The sequence below is a fragment of the Zeus faber genome, assembly GCF_960531495.2.
Source record: "Zeus faber genome assembly, chromosome: 20".
Lineage (NCBI taxonomy): Eukaryota > Metazoa > Chordata > Actinopteri > Zeiformes > Zeidae > Zeus > Zeus faber.
In genome coordinates, this window is record NC_137207.1 from 24,267,563 (window position 1) to 24,292,497 (window position 24,935).

Below are 24,935 nucleotides of genomic sequence, written 5' to 3' on the forward strand. Positions count from 1 at the left end.
TGCATTCGCAGTTCAAAGATCACGCCAGAGGCCCTTGAAATTGTAGTTCCTTTTTTTCCTGTTTCTAAAATGTTCACGATTTCAGAATATACGTTTTGTAAATATTGTTTATGTTGCCCGATTAAAAAACTATGTTTGTTCCCCAGAGGAACACAAAACACACCAATACATGAGCTCAACTGTCTCTGTTGTTCAAGATTCAAGAGGTTTATTTGTCACATACATAGTTGCTGAACTCTTCGTGTAATCATAAGTAGTAACTTACTGCAGGATTGTCAAACTCATGTTAATGACTCGAGAGGCCAACAAAACCTACTCAGCAGCTCTTTTGGGCTCATAAAAGTAATGAATAAACTGCAACTGATCACGATGGGCCTTGCATGTGCAGCATGCAGTGCAATACAATATGCCTTTATCTAAAATTAGGAGAGGGAACTGGGCGAAGACAAAATTGCTGACGTCCACAAGAGGCACATCCAAAATTATATATACTGTATATAAATAAATATTTAAGATAGATAAATTGTGGGTGCATACTGTATCACAGATGGACTGGAAAGCTGCTCCAATGCATGGGAGCATAAAAACAGAAGGCAGCTTTGCCAGCTTTTGTATTAACTCTTGGATTGTGTAAAAGGCAAGAGGACTTGGGAGACCTGATTGGCTCATAGCAGACAAGCATGTTGGAAATATCATTTGGCGTCAGGCCGGTGAGAGCTTTGTGAAACATCATAGATATTGGAAGTGGATAGTAATAGTGTAATTGTTTGTGAACTATCTTTTCAGGAATTTTACTGAGAAATGGGAGGTTATTATAGGGTTAGGGTGATTGCAGTCTTTTACCCCTCTGGGGAAAAAAAAAGGCACAATCTCGGACAACACAAGGAATGATCGGATCATTTGCTAACTTTTTCAGATTATCATCAAAATCCTGGAGGCCCAAGGACAAACCTGCTACCAGGCAGAGGTCACCATGGCCAGAGGGAGAGAGTTTTAACCCTGGAAGAAAGGAATATCAAGGTATTGCACTGCAAGTCATTTGTTTGATAAAATGAATGAATAAACGGGTAAAAGTCAGTTGTTGTGATGTGTGATGATTCTCACGTAAGAGTCCTCTCTTCATGTACATGCGTAAGGAACAAAGACTTGTTCAGACATCTGAATGAATGCCCTGACAAGGGTCACTCATAACCTTTTTCGCCCTTCCTCGTGACCTGGAAGTATAGAGGTCCTGAAGAGTGGACAGGTCACAGACGATGATCCTCTCTGCCGCTCTGAGGACCTGATGTTGAGCTGATGTTGAGCTGATGTTGAGTCTGGCCTTATCCTGGACGTTGGCAGGCCCATACCAGACACGCAGTTTTATTTAGTTTTTTATGTATTTTTTATTGGTGTATTTTCCATTATTGACTGCTATGTGTCACTTGCTGATGTAGGTTAAAATTGCTACGGCCAATTTGACCCCAAACATGAAGGATTTATGTTTATTTGAACATAATCAGCTTAGCTGGGTTAATTTTGATTTTGACAACACAGGATTCAATAAAGGTGCCAAGGGTCACTGTCTTTCATCAGTAGCTCACAGGGTCTTCCAGTGCCTACTCACATTGTTTAATAGATTGTTAATAAGAAATTGTTTGAAGAAATACATTTGATTTAAACGTTACATGAAACATTTAAAATTATTATAGACTTTCTCAAGACTTATTGAATTTACTTTATATTATCCCATTTTTGAGAGTCAATTGACTTTTTAAATATATTTCTAATGAATAGACTTTGTATGGTTTTTGAATCTATGTGCTAACTTAAGATAAGCTAAGATAACCCTTTATAAATCCCCAGAGGGAAATTCAGGCGTCATAGCAGCAACAGTAATGAGAATGAAACACAGTAGAGGTACCGGTAGGAGTAAGTAAAGAGCCCAGAGCCGAACCAAGATAATAAGAAACAATATAAATAACAAAAAATAAAGATAAAATAAGATAAAACACTGGGCTGCTGGCCCTAGATATCTGCACTGGATCCCTAGAGAGTGAATGAGTGAACATATGTATAGTTTATCGATGAATGTAAACATGTACATACAATATGTATGTAAGTCAATATGTCCAGATTAGTCTGTCCATCACTCTATCATGAAATATAATATACAGTATATATGAATGTACATATATACATACATAATGAGTATGTGAGTCCATGTGTAATTGCACCAGCGAGTCTCTGCAGGATTCAGTGGTTAACAGGGGCTTCACGGAGAAAAACAATGAACACGAGACCAACTCCCGCTGCTCACGTAACGTGTTTCCTGTCGACCACGGACGTGCCTCGTACTCTTGAATATTAGTGAAAACATTGCGTTTTGCACACAGAACATATTTATGTCAAATGAATAAATAGCCTGAAATGATGCCATGAGCTTGACTGGATACTTTTACTGGATTGGACACATTCTCTACTCATTTCCTAAAGGACAGTGCCCCCAGTGGCCAGTAGCAGGTAGTGCACTAATCATCTCCGCAGTAATGAAGTGCTCCATGTTGCACTGGTTCAGGCCAGCGGTGGAAGGTATGAGTCATTGGCATCAACAGAGTCCTCCTTACAGTCACAGAGAAATAGCTTTGTCTGCAGTCTATCTGCTCAGTGCACTGCAGTCAAATCCAAGCCTTTCTGAAAGCCTTTCTGTCCGTTCATGATTTTATTGTACGCACATCCTCTGTTGGATTATCCGGTTCATCTCTCTTTGAATCATCTTGGGATTCCCTCAAATTAGCACTGTTTGTCTGAGTTAATATTTACATTGCAGGGTTTTTAAACAGTCCTTGTTCAAGTTGAGAGTTGGATTTTGGAGCCGTACCTTCTGTAACGGTGTTGGAGCTTATGGTTCTAGCTATTTTTGTACCAGCGTATAAAGCAGAGAGCAGTGTCACGTCTCAATGCTGACTCAGCAGTTGAATTATTCACCCTGGGCGTGGCTGATTGTGCTCACAGACTGACCTCCACCCCAAATTAGGAGAAAAGGCAGCTCAAGCATGTCAGGGGAGCATGAGAGGGAAGTTAACATGGGCCATAAAACCCTCACATGGCTGCGCAGTGACTCACATCCATGGAAGTCACGGTCAGGCGAATATCTGAACCCTTAATCACAAGAGAGGGAACTCACATTCATCTTGGCACTGGAGGGAGAGTGTGAAGTGAGGTGTGTTCAACATAAGGCCATGCTGCCGTGTGAACAGTGCAATATGTTGGAGCCAAAAAGACAAATAGTGAGGACGGAAATGGGAAGTCTGCGTGTACGTCCTTCCATGTCCGCCGTCCCTCGTGTTTGTCCTCTCCTCTTTCACACGCACCCTTTGCCACCATTCTCCTCCGCCCTAAACCACCCTTTCAGTTGCTAAGTGTTCCATTTGCCTGGTTCTCTCTGTGTCGGTTTTACAGCCATCCTCAGCCCGTGTCGCTTCACACAATGCAGGTCTCTGTCAGTGTTAATGGGAGGCTGTGCACAGCTGGGTAGGAAACTGTCCACTTGGAACTGGGCTTGGGATCGCTGCGTCCAGATGGGCACTGTGAAGTGCTGTAATGTCCTCAAGGCATTTCACAGGAGTTCTCAGTAGTCCTCAAATCCTCCTCTGTTTCCATCTCCATCCAAGAGGAGATGGAAACGGTTGACATGAAAAGCCCAAGAGAGAACAGCTTTCCTGTTCTTCCTTGGCATATATTGACAGTCCTAGTACTCTATGTGCTGGGATCCTTAGTTGTCTACCATGCGTTTTTTAGTGTTATCGCTGTTTTGTTCAAACATACCATCATGGTCCTGGTCCAACAATGTCTTGTATTGCTACCAATAGTGACATGTTGGTAGCATGTTGATCAGACATGCTGACAACCGCTGCTGCCAAACTTTTCTGCGTGTCTGGAATTTAAGTCCAGCTCAAGAACGACATGCCATTTCCCTAATGGCGATTAGCAGTAGATGTTGTCCAAATAGAGAAAAAGTGAATGACAGACACATGAGAGATGGAGACAGTTAATGATCAATAGAGAGAGGGGTAGGATTGAATTTCGATCCACTTAGGCAAACGGAATTCATATGAACCCGTATTGGCGCAGTCACTGCCAATGTACGTATGCACCACTCTTGCATTCTTGGTGCATGCTGCCAAAGGTCAGGGAGCACGGGGCCTCATATCGGATGGATGCAAAGGCATGTTCTCAAGTTAAGCCCTCAGACACACCCTGCTTCAAACGAGTCCTGTTGCCAGTTAGCAACTACTAATTAGACCTACATATTTACCTACAGTATGATGTACCTATTGATGATTTAACAGTCTGATGTTCTTTCTAGCGCTGGAGGAGAGGTGACAAAAGTCCTGCTTCTACTCTGTTCACACGTCTCATTCTGTGTCTTACTACACCACCGAGGATGATTCAGATGAATACATAAGGAGGAGAAGGGCGGTCAAGATCACAGCCCTTTTGTCCATTTTGGCATTTTGCAAGCCCTGTGCCCCCCTCTCCTTCTTAAATGCCAGTGTCATCTGGCTCAGAGTCGCAACAAGCTTTTAAATTGTCCCCCTTCGCCTAAATTTGAAATGGAACAGAATAGGGCTATTCTTCGAAGGATTGTGAAACAGACATGAGAGAAAATTAAACAGCTTCCCAGGCATCCAAACGCTCTCCTCATAGATGGGCGTACTGGGAATCCTCTATTTTGTCAGAAGAATTATTTGCTACGCTGTTATTTCTTATTGTGGCCCGACGGACATCGTAGGTTGAGCTTACCGGAATTGTACTGTGGGTCGCTGGAATCCCATCTATTCATTGGCGATTACAGGATATAGAGGGTGGAGGTATGTGATATATGTGGACACACTCGTTATTCGGACATTCCACAAAACGGGACAGGTTATCCGTAATAAAGTCGAAATGTCCCACAGTTTAAGCGGCAAGGCCATTGGCTTTGTCTTCGGCCGATTGTAATCGCGATGATCCTTCTGTTTATGTGTGTGTGGACTGTAGTGGTGTGTCAGGTGTATATGCCACGTGAGGCCTGTTTGGAGATATGAATTAGCCATATAGCCTAATGGTGTGTGTGGACAGGATCGGCCACAGCAGCTGGGAATGCACATTGACCACATTGACTGGGTGGAGCCAAGGTCACCAGCCACAAGGCCACATGCGGGCTGTGTAGTCACCTCTGAGGCAGCGGGTACAATACAATTACATATGAAGTTCTGAAAAATGACGTGAACAATTTCAAGCTCATGGAATCCAATTTGGGAAAAAAAAAAAGCCTTCATTGGCCGTGCCAATTCAACTATGATGAAACTCAACTCCTTCGGATCCCTGGACCCTTATTAGCAAACTGGCGCGCTTCAAAGCCTACAGGTTGACATTGCGTTACACAGTATCACATGTCGGCACACGGTACGGTGCGGTCAGATCTCCGGGGATGAATTGTCTGGAATTTGCAGTATGCAAACAGATTCAACTTATACTTGCTGCAGCAATCACCCGCCCAACTATTTCTGTCTCCTCTGTCTCTCCACTGTCGACCCTCCTACTACGGCTCGTATCCCTGTGCGGCACAGAAGTCGCTGTGGTTAAATCTCCAGTTGTTTAACAGAGCGTGTTATTATTCTTTTTTTTCCTCAACCCGAGCCACGCACAGTGTAGGGCGACCACCCAAGGCCTGTGACCGCACTGCGCGGGAAGGCAGAGGAAGCCTTTGCCAGCGTTCCCGCCTCATCCCTCTCGCCCTCTCTTCCCCCGACATGGGAGGGTCACGTGACCAAATACACGGTCCCCGTTGCCGAGGATAGCAGTGCACAGCTGCACTCCGGGCTGGGTTTCACTCTCCTCACGTTGGAAAAACTCTTTACCCATGTCCCTCACTCTCCCCGGGACAGCTGCAGACCACCAAGCTTCGACCCATCTATGGGCTCTGCTTGCATGACGGATGAGGTGTTCACAGAGGGGCCATGCTTCTGGTCAATACCACACATTTATTAGTTTGTTTGGCTAACTATACTGTTCCAAGAGCATCAATGAAAACTTGAATTTTATGCAAACCTTGCAATATAAGTCACTGGGCTAGTTAGTTAGTGGCTGTTATGTGCATCCCTTGCTGTGCTTTAAAGCTGAAAAGGCCAGATAATAATAATAATAATAATAATAATAATAATAATAATAATAAATATAGCCGCAGGCAGCAATACACAGGGTCCAGTTTATTCCTTTTAGGTATGTATTATAGTTTTTTTGATTTCTGTGAAATGCATCACATGTTACAAAGATAACAAACATCGCGGACTTACGTCTCGACCAATCAACATGGACTACTGTCTGTATGTTTCTCTTCTGGCTTTCAGTTTAGATATACCTAAAAAACTGTGTTTTAAGGTGATGCAGTGTCCACACTGCGTCACCCAGGAATTTTAGTGGTGACTTTTTTTCCTTGAATTACATTTTCAATAAGTTAAGTTTTCATGAAATACAAAAGACGTTGTGATATTTCTGTGAATAATTACCATTGCACAGCTTCTATTTTTCCAACGGCTCGCCGGATCTTGAACACATCACTCACTTGTATATTCAAGTGGACTCGACTTGGTCACAAGTTTATGTGGACTACTTTTTTTTCATTTTTGTCCAAAGAGGGACCAAAGAGATAAAATATCAATCAAAGAGATCCACAGACATCTATCTGTAAGAAAGTACATAAATATACACGTAAACCCATAGTTTGTAATCTCAAACCACTACAGAGCGACGGAGTCTACACAGCACACTGGACACCTACACATTTATAGCAAATAGTATGATGATGTCATAAAGCGTGACTGTAAATCTCATCTTGTTCATTTTGTTTTTGAATAGTGGCATGTTGGTCAAGCAGGACCAGCTCAATACTTGGGGTCAAATTTGTTTGGTTTTTCACAAATTTCTGCTCCGTATGTGGATCGATTTGGATTAACTTAAACCACGAGATGCTTGTAACATACTGGTTTAAAGGCCACCTCAACCATGTTCGTAGCTTATGTAATTGTTGTGTTCCAGATACTTATAGCCGGGTTGGACATATTTTGGAGTTGAATGCATTGGACCGTGTCTGTGATTTCGGTCAGATTTGGTCAGTTTTTCACTTATTTCTGCTCCGTATGTGGATCGATTCGGATGAAACTTCAACCACGAGATGTTTGTGACATATTGCTTCAAACAAGACATCAACCGCGTTCATAGCTACTGCCGTTCTTCTGTGTCAAATAGTTTTATATTTCGAAATTCTGAGAATTTTCCCCGAACAATATCGATACTGCAGGCTGGACCCTAATAATAATAATAATAATAATAATAATTATACTACTACATTGAATTTCTAATGCACCTTTCATTGCAACCAATCTCAAGCTGCCCAAGATAGTCTTTTGTTCTGAATTTAGCAACACATTTAGTTTTTTTGTTTTTTTTTTCAGTTTCCCTCCTATCCAGTCTGCTTCAACGCTATCTTAGTCATCAGTCACGCCGTTTACAGTGAAGTCATTCCTAGTGCGTCAAGGGGATCTAAATACAGAAAGTCACATTTTGTACGTATAACTCATATTTACTCACCTCACATGGGTGGATCCCTATTGGAAGTGAGTCATTTTAGCAGCTTTCTTTTATTTGAGAGCCCCTCTGATCAGACTGTTGAAAGGACCAATGTGTGCCACTGTGAAACGCAGGCCCGTCAATCACGCCATCACTATTCACCTAACACACAAGACACACGCGCATACTTGCGCCCGCTGTCCATAATCACCAGCCCCACCAGGCATAGACTGCTTCACAAGACGGTGAAGAATGTTGCAGAATGGTGCAAGTGCTCAGTAGCGCTGATATGAGGCGGACCTGTGTACTGTATAAAAACAAACGGTGGCGGCTACACAGAAAATAAATCACATCGTCTCCTCCCGTCCCTAGATGGTCTGCAGATGAACTCTAGCGGACGGATTAGCTTGTACGAAGGAGTTGCCTTTCCACTGTTTACAATGTGTAGCGTAGTTCATCAGCCCCGAAACGCACAATCACTTATCCGTACACCTAATAGAACACACACACACTTACACACACTCCTTTTTAATGGCTGTGCACTAGCGTGGAGGACGAAGCAGAAGGTCCTTGCAGGGATGGCAGCCCCGTGCCCCCTGTCTATACCGGCAGACAAAGGACGTCTCTGTCCTCTCTCAGTTTGACGGTCTCGTCGGTCCATGTCCCCACCACTCTTGCCGCCAAGCTAATGTTCGTCCCGAGCAGAGATAATGTCCCTGCTGTTTCTCGATTGATTTCTTCGCCTGACATTCTCCCACCGCCGAATTGATATCATACCACCATCCCACCACTGCTTCGGCTGCTGCTGCTGCTGCAGTGTGTGAGTGTGTGTGTGTGTGTGTGTGTGTGTGTGTGTATGTGCGCGCGCGCGCGCGCGTTTAAGGGTATGACTGTGCATTTCAATGGGTCATTTTAGTCCAACACAGTCAGTCTTCCTACCTTTACATCTTTTATCTGCAGCAAATGATGGTGAAGGAATAGCCACTACGGGTAACCTGGGAGGGTTTTAGGAGAGTCGTGATGAGAACTAAGGGCTGTTTTGGACCTGGTAGAGGGAAGAGGGAGGCAACTAAGTGAAGAGCATGAAGGTGAAGGCTGGGCGGGAGGCAGAAGGTGAGCAGTGGGGAGGAGTTGTTCTGTGGGAATCCCGACAGCCCACGGAGTGAAGTCGAGAGTCCAGACTGGGCAGAAGTTAAAAGAAAATTAAAAAAACCTTGGATGTCAGTGGGAAGGGAAGAATTTGGCAGCTCACTGTGTCAGACAAACAAATCAGGTAATGAAAACAACTTCTCCATTTGTTTAGATCCCAGTCCATTTCACACATTTCAGATGAGAGGTACCTAGTTACTGTGGCATGTCTATAACTGCACTGTTCTACACTGATCAGCCACAAAATTAAAACCACCTCCCTAATATTGTGTCGGTCCCCCTTGTGCCTCCAAAACAGCTCTGACCCGTGGAGGCATGGACTCCACAAGACCTCTGAAGGTGTCCTGTAGTATATGGCACCAAGCCATGAGCTGCAGACCCTTTAAGTCTTGTTGTTCCAACACATCCCACACATGCTACATTGGAATGTGAAGTCAACACTTTGAATTCTATGTCATGTTCCTCAAACCATTCCTGAACATTCTTTGCAGTGTGGCAGAGCACATTATCCTGCTGAAAGAGGCCACTGCCATCAGGAAATACCGTTGCCATGAAGGGGTGTACTTGGTCTGCAACAATGTTTAGGAAGGTGCTACATGTCAAAGTAACATCCACATGAATACCAGGACCCAAGGTTTCCCCAGCAGAACATCACCCAGAGCATCACACTGCCTCCACCGGCTTTCCTTCTTCCCATAGTGCATCCTGGTGCCATCTCTTCCCCAGGTAAACAATGCACATGCACCTGCCCATCCACATGATGTAGGAGAAAACATGATTCATCAGACCAGGCCACCTTCTTCCATTGCTCCATGGTCCAGTTCTGACGCTCACGTGCCCATTGTAGGTGCTTTCGGTGGTTGACAGGGGTCAGCATGGGCACTCTACACAGCAAGCTGCGATGCACTGTGTGTTCTGACACCTTTCTATCATAGCCAGCATTAACTTTATCAGCAATGTAGTACAGTAGCTCCTCTGTGGGACCGGACCAGACGGGTAAGACTTTGCTCCTCACACGCATCAATGCATGGCCCTGTCGCCGGTTCACCGGTTGTCCTTCCTTGTACCACTTTTGGTCGGTAGTATCCACTGCATAACGGGAACACCCCACAAGACCTGTCCTTTTGGAGATGCTCTTACCCAGTCGCTGAGATCCGTACCCATTACCCATTATTCCTGCTTCCAAGACAACAGACCTGACTGACTGTTCACTTGCTGCCTAATATATCCCACCCATTGACAGGCGCCATTGTAACGAAAAGATCAATGTTTTTCGCTTCACCTGTCATTTTAACATTGTGGTGTATGTCAGGCTCAGTGAAGAGCACAGTACAAGGTGGCCGTCCCCCCTTGCGGCTCGGTGACAGTGAGGGAGCTTGAACTGAGGAACCCCACTTAGTTTGAGTTGCCTGGTTTATCATTGGGGCACAATGTGGAACAGACAGGACGGACAGTTGGTGGACTAGTCTGCCAATTGTCTCATTAGCCTCCATAGATGCTTTGTGTGGAACATCCATAAATAAGAACAATAGCTCAGTTGCAGAGGAATGTCTACAGCTCTTTTATGTAGCATGAAAGGGCCAAGAATCCAGGCTGTTTGTAATTACAAATACTTTGTTCTTTGGGTCGATTGGAGGCAATCCCTTAGCGCTAAGCAAATCAATATGGACTGTCCTTCCTGTGAAGAATGCATTGCTTCATGCATGGAAGATTGTTGTGACTTTCATTGTGTGCGTGAGAAAAACGTTTCATCCGGATTTTATCCTCAGCACCCATTGGGCCCCATTGTGGCTCGTAAAACTTTGTGAGAGAATCGGGTTACAGTCCGAGTTTAGGTTGCCGAGTGCATTACTGATCCGAATGTTGGCCCTCTCGTCTACCCTAATTCCTCCTCTGAATTTAAAATAAATAAATAAATAAAAGGCGAAGAACAGCTTCACATGCACTGAAAATCGTATTCCTTCACATCTTATTTCCTGTACCCAAGGACCGGTCTGGCAAATTCCCCAAAACTCCCACAGAAGACTCTGTGTCGTAGAGGGCAAGTCGCAGGATATCTATACAGTTCTATACCTCTACAGTTACTCCTGCACACATTTTCAATTGGCACGCAGCCGTTTATGATCTGAGTTCCTTTTTGATGCGAGCGGAATCACACCGCCGGGCTCTGTCCCTTTTCAGTTGTCGGTTGGATCTTTTATAAAGGTGATTAAAGGTCCGTGAAAGTGAGACTCCGTGCTGGTGTTTCTTCTCACACTTTTTTCTCATGAGATGCCGTGTTATATGCCATGGCACTGACTCTCACCGAGCTCTCTGCTCTGTTGTGCAAACCGCCTTAAGAGCTCCACAACAGTGAACTAGTTACCATGCCCCCTTTATAGAAAAAGAGGCTCATTGGGGAGAAAAAAAAAAAAAACATAATCAAATCGTTTCATTTTCTAGTGCCAAGAAACCCCAAAAGGTATGTGCTGACCCATTGTTTCTGCTCCCAAGACACTCTGGCTCAAATTATATTCTCATCAGCTCTTTTCCATCTTCGTTACATCTTTTTGGATTTTATTCCTTCCAACTATCCGTCCTGATGAAGCTCAGTGGCCTGTTTTACGACGAGTAGCAGCGGAAGATGCGTGGAGGGTTGTGTTTTTTTTTCCTCCCCCTCTCTTTCCCTTTCTTGGCAGGTGGCGACTCCCCTGTGAGGCTCCTTCCTCCATGAATCCTTAAATGAATGCCGGCCATAGGGATCGGCCTCAACAAAAAAAAACGAGGCAGAGGAGAACTTATTCACATCTCTCCCATCAGCTAGAAAGAAATCAATCTTTGTGTTTTTTGAATAGGGCAGCGACGCAATAATGTGAATTTAACGGCCACGTTTTGCCACTCCCTTCCCACTACTATATAGAAGCAAGAGTAGAACTGAGCGTATACTGTATACAGTAACTTTGTTAATTTTCTCAAAAGTCTCCACCTCACGCCCCAAACATCTGCACAGAATGTGTAATCTGTGTGAGGCATTCCTGGTTTTAGTTAAATCGGTAGGTTGAGGAATTGAGGAAGGCCCGCTTCACGCCCAATCCGAAATCGCACCGGATCATCCCCTAGCGGCCGTTGGCGGCACTGCGTCTGGTGTTTCGCACCACAAAATACCGTATGTCATGGAAAGTGAGGGAGTTTGTTCTTTTTCCAGGACAGCGAGCAGTTTGTTCAGCTGGACATTTAGCATGTTGCATGAATGACCGTGCGGAATCTGACTTTCCATATGAATGAATGGGCTTTCGGTGTGATGTTGTGGTCCGTCTGATTCGGTGTGAAGCGGGCTTTAGGACTTGTGTCTGTACACGCATATACGTGTTAATGTGCGCACGAGATAAAAACAAGAGCGAGCGCACCCGAGAGAAAGCCAACGCCGCTCTTTTCTGGACATGCTGAATGGGATAGCGCTGCCCCCGTAACCGCTTGTGTACTTAAGTCAGTCAACATGACACTTTGAATGCCAGCGACTGACAGCTTCCAAAGACAAAAATAACTTAATACCACGGTTGTAGCACAGGCGTGCGCCATTTTGAGTGCAACTATGGGATTTTGAGAAGAAGTCCGGGGGTTTGGTTTGTTACACTTGACGATTTTTGGCGGGAAAATATTTGTGATTCTTTTGCTGTGTGTGTGTGTGTGTGTGTGTGTGTGTGTGTGTGTGTGTGTGTGTGTGTGTGTGTGTGTGTGTGTACACAGTATAAGAACGCCACTGGCCATCGGCCATAGTTTCTGGTAATGGCATCCCCGGCATGCCAGGCCGGGCAGCGCGCTCCACTTATAAATACACCCTTCGAGACATGTCCGAAATTCACTGAGTGGCTTTTGCGAGTGCCAGGTTAAGGGGCTCAAACGATACGGGGTCGCCGCGTGTATTTGCGTATGGCCCGCCAACGCCTGTACGCCTGATATCTGACGGGTCACCGCTGGAGTATGTGCCATCATGATCCCCCCTGCCCCCCTGAGTATTTACAGTCGGCAAAAAGCTGGTCTGGATTTACACAAAACTGCCTCCCAAGCACACACACACACACACACACACACACACACACACACACACACACACACACACACACACACACACACACACACACACACACACACACACACACACACACACACACACACACACACACACACAACCTGATTTCACTGTAGGGGTGTGTTTATGTAGCCATACTATAGGTCACATCTGCACCTTAGATCGCCACAGCTCAATCTGAGACCAGGCTCTGGACACCGCTGTCACCCAAGGGATCGGTCCCGGGAAATAAACATCAATAGAGGCGGGAGGGAGGGAGGGAGGGAGGGAAGAAGTGCAGGGTGTACAATGTCGTTGCCTTCATTCGCTCCAGTCAAACAGATTTGCCCGATGTCTCCTGTCCAGGGACGGTCAAAGTAGTGGCTTTACGCTCTGTCTCATCAAAAAATACTTTGGAATACTTTAAGGTTCGGTCTCCCAGAGATAATGAAGACAAAAGCACATTGGACACAATTAGGAGCAGAGACTGCGACTCTGAAGGGACTTTGTTTGTTATTTGAGGCTAATAAATAGGTCAGTTTCCGAGCATTTCTCATCGTCGGTCCTAGTTCCAATTTCATAAAAAAAAAACCCCACAAAATAGCCCAAACGTGAGAAAACCAATGCATGTGGGCCACTCTTTGTGCGTCATTATTTTGTCCCAGTATGTTTCAGGTAATTACGGATCATTGGCCCACACTTTAAGGTGTCGCCCTAAAATACAGTAATATTCAAGGCCTGAATCACCTGTCCTATGCTAGTGGTGTGTATGAATCCATGCGGTGGGCGGGGGCCTAAAGGTTCACACCCCTAATAAGGTGGTCTGCGAGCCTCCAAAATAGCTGCTCTGTTTCCCAACCGAGGAAGAAATGGCCTTTTAACCTGCTGAGGCGCTGCCAGGAATGTGTCGAGGCAGGATATAAATAATGTGCAGAATTGCAAAATCTTGTTCGACATTCATTCATCTCTCGTGGTTTTTTAAATTTATTTATTATTTTTTATTATTTTGTGCGTCTGGGGTGCTATTATTTATGTACATGAACTCATTGAAGGAAGTTCAATCTTGGTTAAAAAAAAAAAAAGACAAAACAACGCCCTTCTTTTTTTCACTGATCCTGAGGTGAAGTGACAAGTAAAGCTCTAAAAAATAAAGATAATAATAATATGTAGCGTTAATTCACATAAAAACAATCAAATGCAGCATACTCAAGAAACAAATAAATTATCTTGGGTGTTTTTTAGAGCTTAACTTCTGTACTCCACCTATTTAAAGAAATATATATTTATATACATCAATAAGGAGATCTTTTTCATTCGAAACATGAGCTGTTAACCAGAATATTAAATAAATGGCTTTCAGATGTATTCCCTTTTGAATGAGAGGATATATCTGCGGCCCGTGAAAATAAACCCTCGACTTAAAGTAGAGCTATGGGGCTGCGCTGTGTGTGGTCCTCCTCAACATTCCTACCCAGGCACATGCACAATGATACTGGCCGAACATACGATTGAGGGTGACTGTCACATTCCCCAAATATCCCGTGGTTTAGCTATAGTCTCTGTCTCACTCTTTCACCGCTCCCACTACTGTAGATAATTATATTACAATTGTTGAATTCGGCAGGTAAGAAGACTCATCGGCAACGGGAAAAGCATCGTTACCTCTTGAGAAAAGAAGCCTAAAACGTGAAAAGGCTGTTTTGCAAGTGGTCGCGATGAAATTAAAAGGAAAAAGAAATACGCAAAAATGGGTTTAACTTGAGGTACACGGCCAGAAAAGTTTCTTAAAACGTGAAACACTGATGGCACCGCCAAATCCACAATTCTGCGAATCATTCGTCACATCGAAAAAGTTTACCCAGAAGTTGCTGTTTGTCAGTCGCCAGGTAACCTTGCCCTAGCCTTGTCGCCACCTCGGCAGGAAATGGAGCCGGCGCTTTCTGAATCGGCGTCTGGGTGCGCTGAGACGGTCGGGGGAAGGAAGGGCCACGCCCACCGTGCCCGAACATGAACGGGAGAGCATCCAATCAAGGCGCCCGCAGCCCTAAATATACTGTAACTCGCTTAGAGCCTGACTTATCCTCTTCATGGAACAATAATGTTTCTCACGTATCACCGGTAAGCTTCACTTTGGGGACCCTCAAGTCGCAAAATGTCCCCCGAGAAGTTTCTCCTTTTTCCGTTGACTTCCACCGAGCGGGAGGTTTCCTGGCGCCAGCATCCGTTCGGCGACCTGCAGTTGGAGGAACCTCCACGTTGGCTTCGTCGCTCCCTGCTCGCAGGTCACTGTCGGCCGCGTGAAATGGACAACCCAACCGAAACGGGCCAAGCAGCGCGCGTTCAAGCGCCCAACCTCCCGGGAATTCTGTTTGCCGGTGCTGCCGGTGCCGCGAGCCCAATTTGGGGAGCGCAGCGTGCCACGGCAGCGCTGCACGAGACGCTGCAGTGGTGGAAACAACGGGAAATGATGACGGACAACATTAGGGTCGATCATTGATATTACTTGGCCTTTCGGGAATCTGCGTTTATTTTCCGTACATCTTTAACGTCATGTTAAACTCGTTGGAGCAAAGTCACCCGCTGCCGAGGACATTGTCGAGGACGATCGCTCAATCGGCTGAGTCGCGGCGCGCCTTTCACGAGATCCAAATCAGCCCGGATAATGAACGTGTGTTTAAATCAAAGTTGTGCAATAAAATGTAGTTATTAATAAAGATGGGAAACATTCTACGAGGGAGGGAGGGAGGGGGGAGTGATGTCATTGTGGACGTTTCACTCCTCTGGATTGGATGGAGTCCACAGAGTGCTTTTGAACCCCGTGTCTTCCAATCCAAAGTCGGGGGGTTGAGCCAAGCTCATAGGACACACACACACACACACACACACACACACACACACACACACACACACACACACACACACACACACACACACACACACACACACACATCTGGCCAAAGATAAACAGCGGAGGGGAAAGGGAGGTGCGGATGATGGAGTGGCGAGGAATCCGTCCGTCCGTTCCGTTTCCTCCTTGCTTCGCGAAACGCTTTGTTTTAAACATCCAGCCTTCTCATTCAGAGGGAGGGAATGCGGGGGGGACACGCCCGTGCTTTTTGTAAACACCGTGGGACCCCCCCCCCCCAGGGAAGGAAGCTGAGAAGTCCCCGCCCTGCCTGAGGGGTTGTTGCAGCTCAGTGGGCAAGGCGGTGGAGGCGGTGGATGTTGCCGACCTTCCACTGACAGCAGGAAACACGAGGAGGAAATTGTGTGTGCGCGCGTGCGTCGCCGCGGTAACCTGCAGGATGTCCAATGTCAGAGCGGCGCCCGTGACCCTGGGTCCCCGTGACTCCGCGGACAAAAGCGGGCCGCCGCCGCGTCGGGCGTTCTGGGCGGTATGAGGGCGTGGCCGCTTGTTAAGGTGCAACGTTTGGTCAAAACAAAATGTTCTCAACAGTGAAGTGCATCACACATAACGAGGGAGTCAAATGAGAAACTTGTTGACATTTTACCCACTTGTAGGCCACCATCGGTGCTGCTGGAAAAAAGTAAAAAAGCAAATATAATGTCACTTATTTTGGGGATAGGCGTACTGTTGTTCCGCCGGCAGCGAAAAAAGGTTCATTATCAACCATTAAAGGTCTTTACTTTAAACAGAGAATCCATTATTTTTCATAAAAAACACAAGAATGGGTTTTATTTTTAATTATGTCTAATTTTAGGGTTATATTTAATGTTTATCATTGGATTTGTGTTGTACATGACCATTTTTTTAATCTTTAGGTTTGTCTTTCTGGTTCACTGTTTATGTCATTAGTTTACTTTCAAGGTCATTTTTATTATTTTATTGTTTTCTGTTACTTTTTAGGTCCTATTTGTTAATCATTAGGTTAAGTCTATATTGTCTTATTTTTATTGTGTGCAAATAACAGTTAGGTCTATATTATATTTTCACATTTTTCCATTTTACTGTCTGTAGGTTTTCCCCATGTGCTTCCGCTTTTGAAAATTCAAGATGGTAAAAAGCCTCAAGTAAAATGTTTTCCCACATTATTCTCACCTTCTTTGACACGGTGTCCAGGAATCCCAGCCTCTGCGAAATAAACCAAGAGGGTAGAAATAAAACACTTAAAAAAAAAAAAAAAAAAGCTTTTTTTCCCGGCATGTTTCCTGAGGATCCCCCCATCCCCCATTTCCTAACTCCTGCTTGTCCGTGTGTTTTTAGGGGCTATTAATTTGTACTTTTTTTCCACCCTCCTTCCTAGAAATGTGCTTCCACGGCTCGTATCTTGCCAAAGAAAGCACCCGCCAGACCAATTAATCCCAAAATCACGCGGACCGGCACGACGATGGCGCGTGAGGCTTTTTGTTGTTTTTTTTGACGTATCACGTTGAGACGTAAGAGCCTCACCACGCGTTCGGCTTCATTACGCACCAAACCAGGGTTTGTTTGACCCCACACTCTCCCGTCCGAGAAGATGAATGGTCCGGCGGTCGACCGGCTCAGCTTTAATGAACCAAATATTTAGATTTTTGAGTCGTGGGCGGTTCGGCCTCGGACCCCCCCGGTAGTAGTCTCCACGCCAAAGATGAACAGACTGAGTAATAAAACATATAATTTAATTTAAAAAGGTGTATAGAATAAAAAAATAAAAAACAGCCAAATATACAGAAATAGAATAGTAATAGTAATAGAAATAGCTGAATATATATTTTAAAAAAAAATACAAAATATACAATGTGTGATTATGTGCACCGGATAGATGATTGGTATTGGTACTGGGGGAGGGGAGAGAAGAGCTTAGTCCATCTAAAGTCCAGCCCCAAACCCTCATGGTCTTACTGGTGTTGAGCAGCAGGTGGAGAAAACAGTGAATGGAGAGGAATAAATGGGAGAGTGGGTCAAGAGGTCAACCAAGGTGGAGGGTGATGGAGGCTGAGGACAGGGCCGGTGTGCGGGGAGCTTTTTAAAATGGTCTATTTATTGTAATTTGATAGACAGGAAGCATACACTGTTTTGTTTTTGGGCTTTTTTTGTTATTGCAAATGCAAATGGATCTCAAACAAAAATAACAGCGTCTTATTATAAGGGAAGTTTGGTCACTGTCTCCCTCTAGCGGTGATTCATCGCTTCTACAACCATGGGAAATACTTGAATCCGCAAGTATTACAATTCATTATGTAAATATGCTTGTTTTCTGATGTTATTAAAAAGAAAACATGCATTCTCTTCATTGCTAATATTTATGATATATTTATAAATAAATATTAAATATATATAGTTTTAATTTTCAATTTCAGAATTGAAGCACAATTACATCCTCAGACATCCTAAAATTACTATTTTCTCACTATTTTTTCCAAAATCAGTGGTCCTGATAGTCTTTTTTTTAAAACAGTACGGCTGAATGCGCTCTTTTATACCAAACAAACTTAATGTACTTGTGTTTACCATATAGTTTAAATTTAAATTTAAATTTACAAAAGCTGACAGTTTTTCCAGATAATCTAGCCACTGGGGGTGCACAAGCCAGTGTGTCATCAGTGCCGGTCCCAAGCCCGGATGAATAGAGAGGGTTGCGTCAGGAAGGGCATCCGGCATAAAAACCATGCCAAATCAAACATGCAGACAACAAATCCGATTTCCATACCGAGGAGTGTTGCATGCAATTTAGGGAAGAGGTAAGGCAGGCAATGGGTGGGAATGAAGGGTTACCAGATGACTGGGAAACAACTGTAGAAGTGGTGAGGGAGACGGCCAAGAAGGTACTCGGTGTATCATGCGGGAAGAGGAAGGAAGACAAGGACTCATGGTGGTGGAATGAGGAAGTACAGGAGAGCATAAAGCAGAAGAAGAAATTAGAATTTTCAAATCTTCTTTTTCAAAGTTTGTTTTCAAATCTTCCTCGTTTGCAATGGTGATGGACAGGTTAAGAGATGAAATCGGGCAGGAGTCTCCGTGGACTACGATGTTCGCGGATGACATTGTGATCGAGTAGGGAGCAGGTGGAGGAGAGCCTGGAGAAGTGGAGGCATGCGTTAGAGAGAAGAGCAATGGAAGGCAGCAGGAGTAAGACACAATACATGTGCCTGAATGGGAGGGAGGGCGGCCAAAAGCTCAGAATGCAAGGAGCGGAGGTGGAGAAGGCGGATGAGTTCAAGTACTCTGGGTCGAGCATCCACAGCAGCGGAGAGTGCGGGAGAGAGGGGAAGAAGAGAGTACAGGCAGGGCGGAGCGGGTGGAGAAGAGTGTCCGGAGTGATCTGTGACAGAAGGGTTCCGGCAAGAGTGAAGGGGAAGGTGTACAGGACGGTAGTGAGAGCAGCCATGTTGTACGGTTTAGAGGCGGTGGCACCGACTAAAAGGCAGGTGGCTGAAGTGGAGGTGGCAGAGTGGAGGACGTTGATGTTTTCATTGGGAGCGACGAGGATGAAGAGGATTAAGAACGAGCACATTAGAGGGACGGCTCAGGTTGGACAGTTTGGTGGAAAAGTGAGAGCGGCCAGATTGAGATGGTTTGGACACGTTGCGTAGGAGAGATGAGAGTTGCGTTTGGGAGGAGGAGGCTGAGGGTGGAGCTGCCGGGCAAGAGGAAAAGAGGAAGCCAAAGAGAAGGTTCATGGACGCGGTGAGGGAGGAGGTGCAGGCGGTTGGTGTAAGGGAGGAAGATGCGCAGAACAGAAGGCGTCGGAGGCAGATGATCCGCTGTGGCCACACCTAACGGGAGCAGCCCAGAGAAGACGACGACAGAAGATGTAAATAACAGTAGTTGTTTGTGTTAAGACAAAACAACAAACTCAGGTTGTGTTTCCCCTTCTTCAAACTATAAGTAGACAGTCATGACATTTAAACAGTCATGACATTCCCCTTTCAAGGTTAATAAAGAAACATGTTTAAATATTAGATTTGACCCTTAACGCTCTCCGTAGAACCTTAGTGTTACGAGCACAGCATCTCGGGGACGAGCTTCTCGTGAACGCGCGCTCCCCTCGCCGTTTGAAGGGGGCGGGGCGAGGGTTTCGCGCAGGGAGACATCAGGCCCATAACCATGGTGAAACAACTTGGGCAAATCTATTATGGTCTGGACACAGGCTGCGTGTTATTTAACACATGTACGACGAGCACATGAGACTTTGAACTACGGTGACCAAACGGCGCGGTCCGTCCGTGCTGTCCCAGCTGAGTCCCCACAAATATCTGTCAAACGCCCAAATGTCCCGGTTTACGCCACAATATAATAAAAAAATAATCTATATCATATGAATAATAAAATGAATAATAATAATAATAATAATAATAATAATAATAATAAAAAAATAATAATAATAATAAAATAATAATAATAATAATAATAAAATAATAATAATAATAAAATAATAATAATAATAATAATAATAATAATAAAATAATAATAATAATAATAATAATAATAATAATAAAAAAAAAATAATAATAAAATAATAATAATAATAATAATAATAAAATAATAATAATAATAATAATAATAATAATAATAATAATAAAAATAATAATAATAATAAAATAATAATAATAATAATAATAATAATAATAATAATATAAGGGCATACATCGGACATTTAAAGTCACACGTGGCCAGGTGGCATCAGACCATACTTCACCCCCGGGCTTCTCTCCTTTTTTCACTCTTCTTTCCCGGTTGTCGATTGTCCCTGAACCACAAATGTTACGTGTTTCGAGCAAAGTCAAAGGTTTGTCGCGGCAGTTCCTTCTTCCCGTGTTGACACGGGTCATACGGCGCATGTGTCACGTCTCCTGAATTAAACAAGTGAAGGGGCCGCCAACCCGCGTCACGGCGGGTGGCTGTGTTGGAGGCTCGCTTCGTGTCAACCCTCCACCCATGTGGTCAAACGGTGGAGGACGAACAAACGCTTCCATAACTTCCACGTGTTGTGCGGCAGGAAGCTCCGCGCTGAGCTCTGGTTTGAATACGGCCCTCCTGGCCCCTGATTGGCCGAGGGGTGGACCAATCAGAGAGGAGAACGATCGAGCGACCGTCGCACGTGGGCGCCCCCTATCGGTCCGGGGGGTGAACTGTCTCCACTTCCATCCGTGACGGTTTTCCATCTCATGCCAAGAGGAGCCCGTTTATCTAATGAATTCCTGTAACTTGTAATTATTATACTACAAAATTATAATAATTATATTACTATATTACTTTTAATTATTATACCACTAAATTATAATTAATTATATTACTATATTACTTATAATTATTGTAATACTAAATTATAATTAATTATATTACTAAATTACTTATAATTATTGTAAGATAAGATAAACCTTTATTGGCCCCACAACGGGGGGCCAATAAAGATGATTAAAATGATTATATAAACACTAAATGACGTGTGTATATAGTTATGAACACACTAACTGACGTGTGGTCCGTATAGTGTGTTTTGCTCTCCTACATTTTCTCTCTCCTCTACCTGTGTCTCTCCTCTACCTGTGTCTCTCCTCTACCTGTCCATCTCCTCTACCTGTCTCGCTGTTCTATACCTGTCCATCTCCTCTATCTGTCTCTCTTCTCTACCTGTCTCTCTCCTCTACCTGTCTGCTCCAAGAGTGGAACACCTGGAGCCAATCAAATCAATCAGGACAGAGATGGCGCCGAGCAGCAGACACCCCGCACACACCTGCTCGACAGCCGGCAGCACAGCTCATAATTCTTCGGCGTTTCCTTTTCCAACCAGGTTATTTTCTCCCTCGGTATCATCTTGGTATGTTGTGTTTTGGTTTAAGTTGCTCTTTGATTTTGGGTGGGGCATCACCGTTAGTCCAGTTATGGTGTTTAGTTTTGGTTTATCTGACACACTTTTTGGGAGTTGAGAGGATTAACTGCGTTGGTACGGCCCGCTGCCTGGCCGGCCCGGTAGCTTTCCTGTCTTTGGTTCTGTTTGGCCCATTTTGGTTGTTTTCTTCCTTGCACTTTGAGTCTTTTTTTTCCTCTTTTCTTAGTCAAAGCCAGTTTGTTTTTGTGACTCAAGGTGTCGACATCCTTTCATATGTTTGGTCTCTGTAGCAGCCAGTTGGGTAGAGGGACAGTAACAGTCATTAAGTCATCAGGGTAGACAGGGTAACAGTCGGTAAATCATCTTTTGTTCTGTAAAATGTCAGGAAACTGTCCAAGGTGACTTCTACAACCTGCTTTTTGGTCTGACCAACACAAAACCCAAATATATCCTTTATGGTGATTTAACACAAAAGCAGCATATTCTCAGATTTGGGAATCTGAATCTAACAATATGTACTTAATAAATGACTTTAGTCTCATACCATTAAAGTGTAAATGGTGAAAAAAGGGAGAATAAGCCACTAATATTTATTTTACTTACCAAATAATCCAGCCACATAACTATCTGTTCATGAAATGGCATAGTTTAGGATCCTCCTCATCCCAGAATATGCAGCAACATTAGTGGTTTGTCAAATTTTAGATATTTATCATTTATGGACCAGCAACACCCGAGCACTAGTACAAATACTAGTATATTCAAGCTGGTGTTGATTTGAATAGTATTGTTTATAGACCAGCAATACCCAGGCTGGGAGTAATGGTCTGTACCTTAGCAGAAGCCCAAAAAATAGTTCATTTTTGTTCAATTTGAGATATTTAGACTTGGTTTCAATATTTATTGTATAACGTTATAACGTGTAATGTTTATAGACCTGCCTTAAAGGGTAAGTCCTTCAAGTTTTCAAAATCAAAGTGATAGACATCGATGAAACACTGTCTGGATCTACAAAGCAGGCCATCGTGATGGCCAGCTGGCAACAAACCTTTGCTCTTTAAATATGTGTTTTGGTCTTACAGTAGCCTAGAGCATCCATCCATTATGCTTATAAGTGGTGCTATCAAGGGCTGGTGTCTGTGTGTGGGGTGGGTAGCAGTGGAGTATCCAGGCTGGTTGCAGTGGGCGGGTCTGAGTAAAAAGTCCAGGGCCATTTTCTTTAGTCCCAGTCAGACCCTGCACGCACCCCTGCACTGATGCCGAAACCTCATTCTATTTTGTAAGTAAATGACTTGTGATTATTGGTTAAACATTTGTCCTTTTGACGTCTGTTTCTAGATCTATGATCTCGAATCAGCTCAAGCTTTTCTCTTATAAGTTGTATTTATATTTTCTATGTGAGTCTCAAACTGTGCCTTTAAAGGACTTTCCGCGATAAAATGATCAATCAATAACTTAACGGATAAGAAGTGAGACTGAATGGATTGTGTGGTATCAGAACCAGATGTTTGAACACAAACCACAAACTAAAAAGATTTAATATTTCTAAAAATCAAGCTTTTATTTAAACAGAATTGATCTGGTGGTGGAGGGCCCACATATCCGGCAGGTGTAGGCTATGGCGGGGCTGACTTCCAGGTGTCTTGTGCTGAGCACACTCGGGGCATGCGGCTGGATGGGGCGTCTGGCTGGCCTCGCATGGGGCATTGGTTGTGGGGGGGCCCCTGCCGGCTCAATTATGTGTCGCTGTTACCCACAGTGCATTGTGGTACCTGTCCAGGTGCGGTGGCCGGCCAGGGGCAGCTCCAAGTGGTGGACCTCCAGGGCGGCATGGAGCCCTGCTGCATGAGGGTCCAGGGGGTTGATCCGGAGGGTGTCGGGGCCTTCTTCCTCCCCCAGCCCCATGTTGTTGTTCTCTCCATCCTCCGTCTTCTCGATGAAGTTGATCCCCTTGGCATCGTGGTCGCTCACCGTGCTCTGGGTCTCCATGGAGGACCAGGATGTAGGGCGGAGAGAGATATCTGGATATATCTGAACGCTGGACTCTACAACTAGCGGCTCCTTTGGTCTGACTGTTTACTCTTTAAATTTAGATTTTTCAGACCCCTGGCAGCAGCGCCAGGTTTGGATGTGGGTGGGGTCACATGGTGCCATGTGCTCCTACCTCCTCAGTGGGTGCTGTGGGAGGCTTAATGCCCCTGACGGGATTCTCCTCCTCAGGGCGGGATCTGCACAGGGGGTCGGCCCCGCCTGCAGGGGGCACCAGGCGGGTCGGATTGGCAGCATGTTTGTTTTGGCGGGAGGGTAGAGTCTCTTCTGGACCTCGGCGCACCACGCAACAGCCACACGCCCCTGCTGGGAGAGCGGCATGGGCCTCGAGGTGACCAGCGAGTCATCCTGGTCCAACGCCATGAAGTCCAGGTTGAAGGGCTCTGTGGTTCCAGAACCCAGAATTAGACCTGGGGGTCTTGCAGTTCAGATAGATGAGCCAGTCCTAGGGTCTGGTTCTCAGACCCAGGAGCTAAGTCCAGGTTCCAGTTCCTGGAACAAGGAGCCTATTCCAGGACCAGAACCCTGAATTAGACCCACCCCCCCCACAGGAGTCGGGTGGAGCCTGGTCGACTAGGATGCCGACGAGGACGGTGCGGGATTCAACCCCACACAGGACTGGTTAGAGGTCTCGACAGTCCAATTGATGGCGTTGTTATCAAGGAAGGTCTCGTTTTCCAGCCAGAAGATGGGGAGCCCCCATTGGCCAGGCTCGTGCCTCACATCTGAGGCTGGGCGCAAGGGCGGGGGTCCAGTGCCTCCCCCTGACTCCACCACTTGTGGTGGGTGTTGATATGCGGCTGTCACCAGGTCCCGCCACCCTTTTCACGGTCACATGACTGTGCCAGAGGAGGGGGCTGCACACCCCTCAGGATCCGTCAAGTCCAGCAGGGTCACCTCAGGGAGCGTCTCGTCCATTAGCAGGGGGGTGGCCCGCTAGGGGGTCTCTCGGGCCCTTCAGGGGAATTGGTGTGACGGCGCTGTGGAGCGGAGCCCCTCTAGGGTTGGGATGACTCCGTAGGGCCGATCCCTTGGTCCAGAGTCCCAGCTGAGAAGACCCACAGAGTTCCTGGAGCCAGGAACTGCGCAGATCCGTTCTCCTGTGGTCCAGGTCGCTCAGAACTCATGGTGGGGTCAATGAAGGCTGCCTGCGTCGCCAGATAAATCCTGAAAGCATGAATTAAACCATGTCATGAAGAAGACACTAGACAGCAAACATGGCCGCACGCAGTACGTCGGAGCATTGTTGTTGTTTATGGAGGTTAAACCAACAGAAGTGGCCAAGAGCAGCTGGTCTGTTGGCCCATTCCAACCAGAGAATG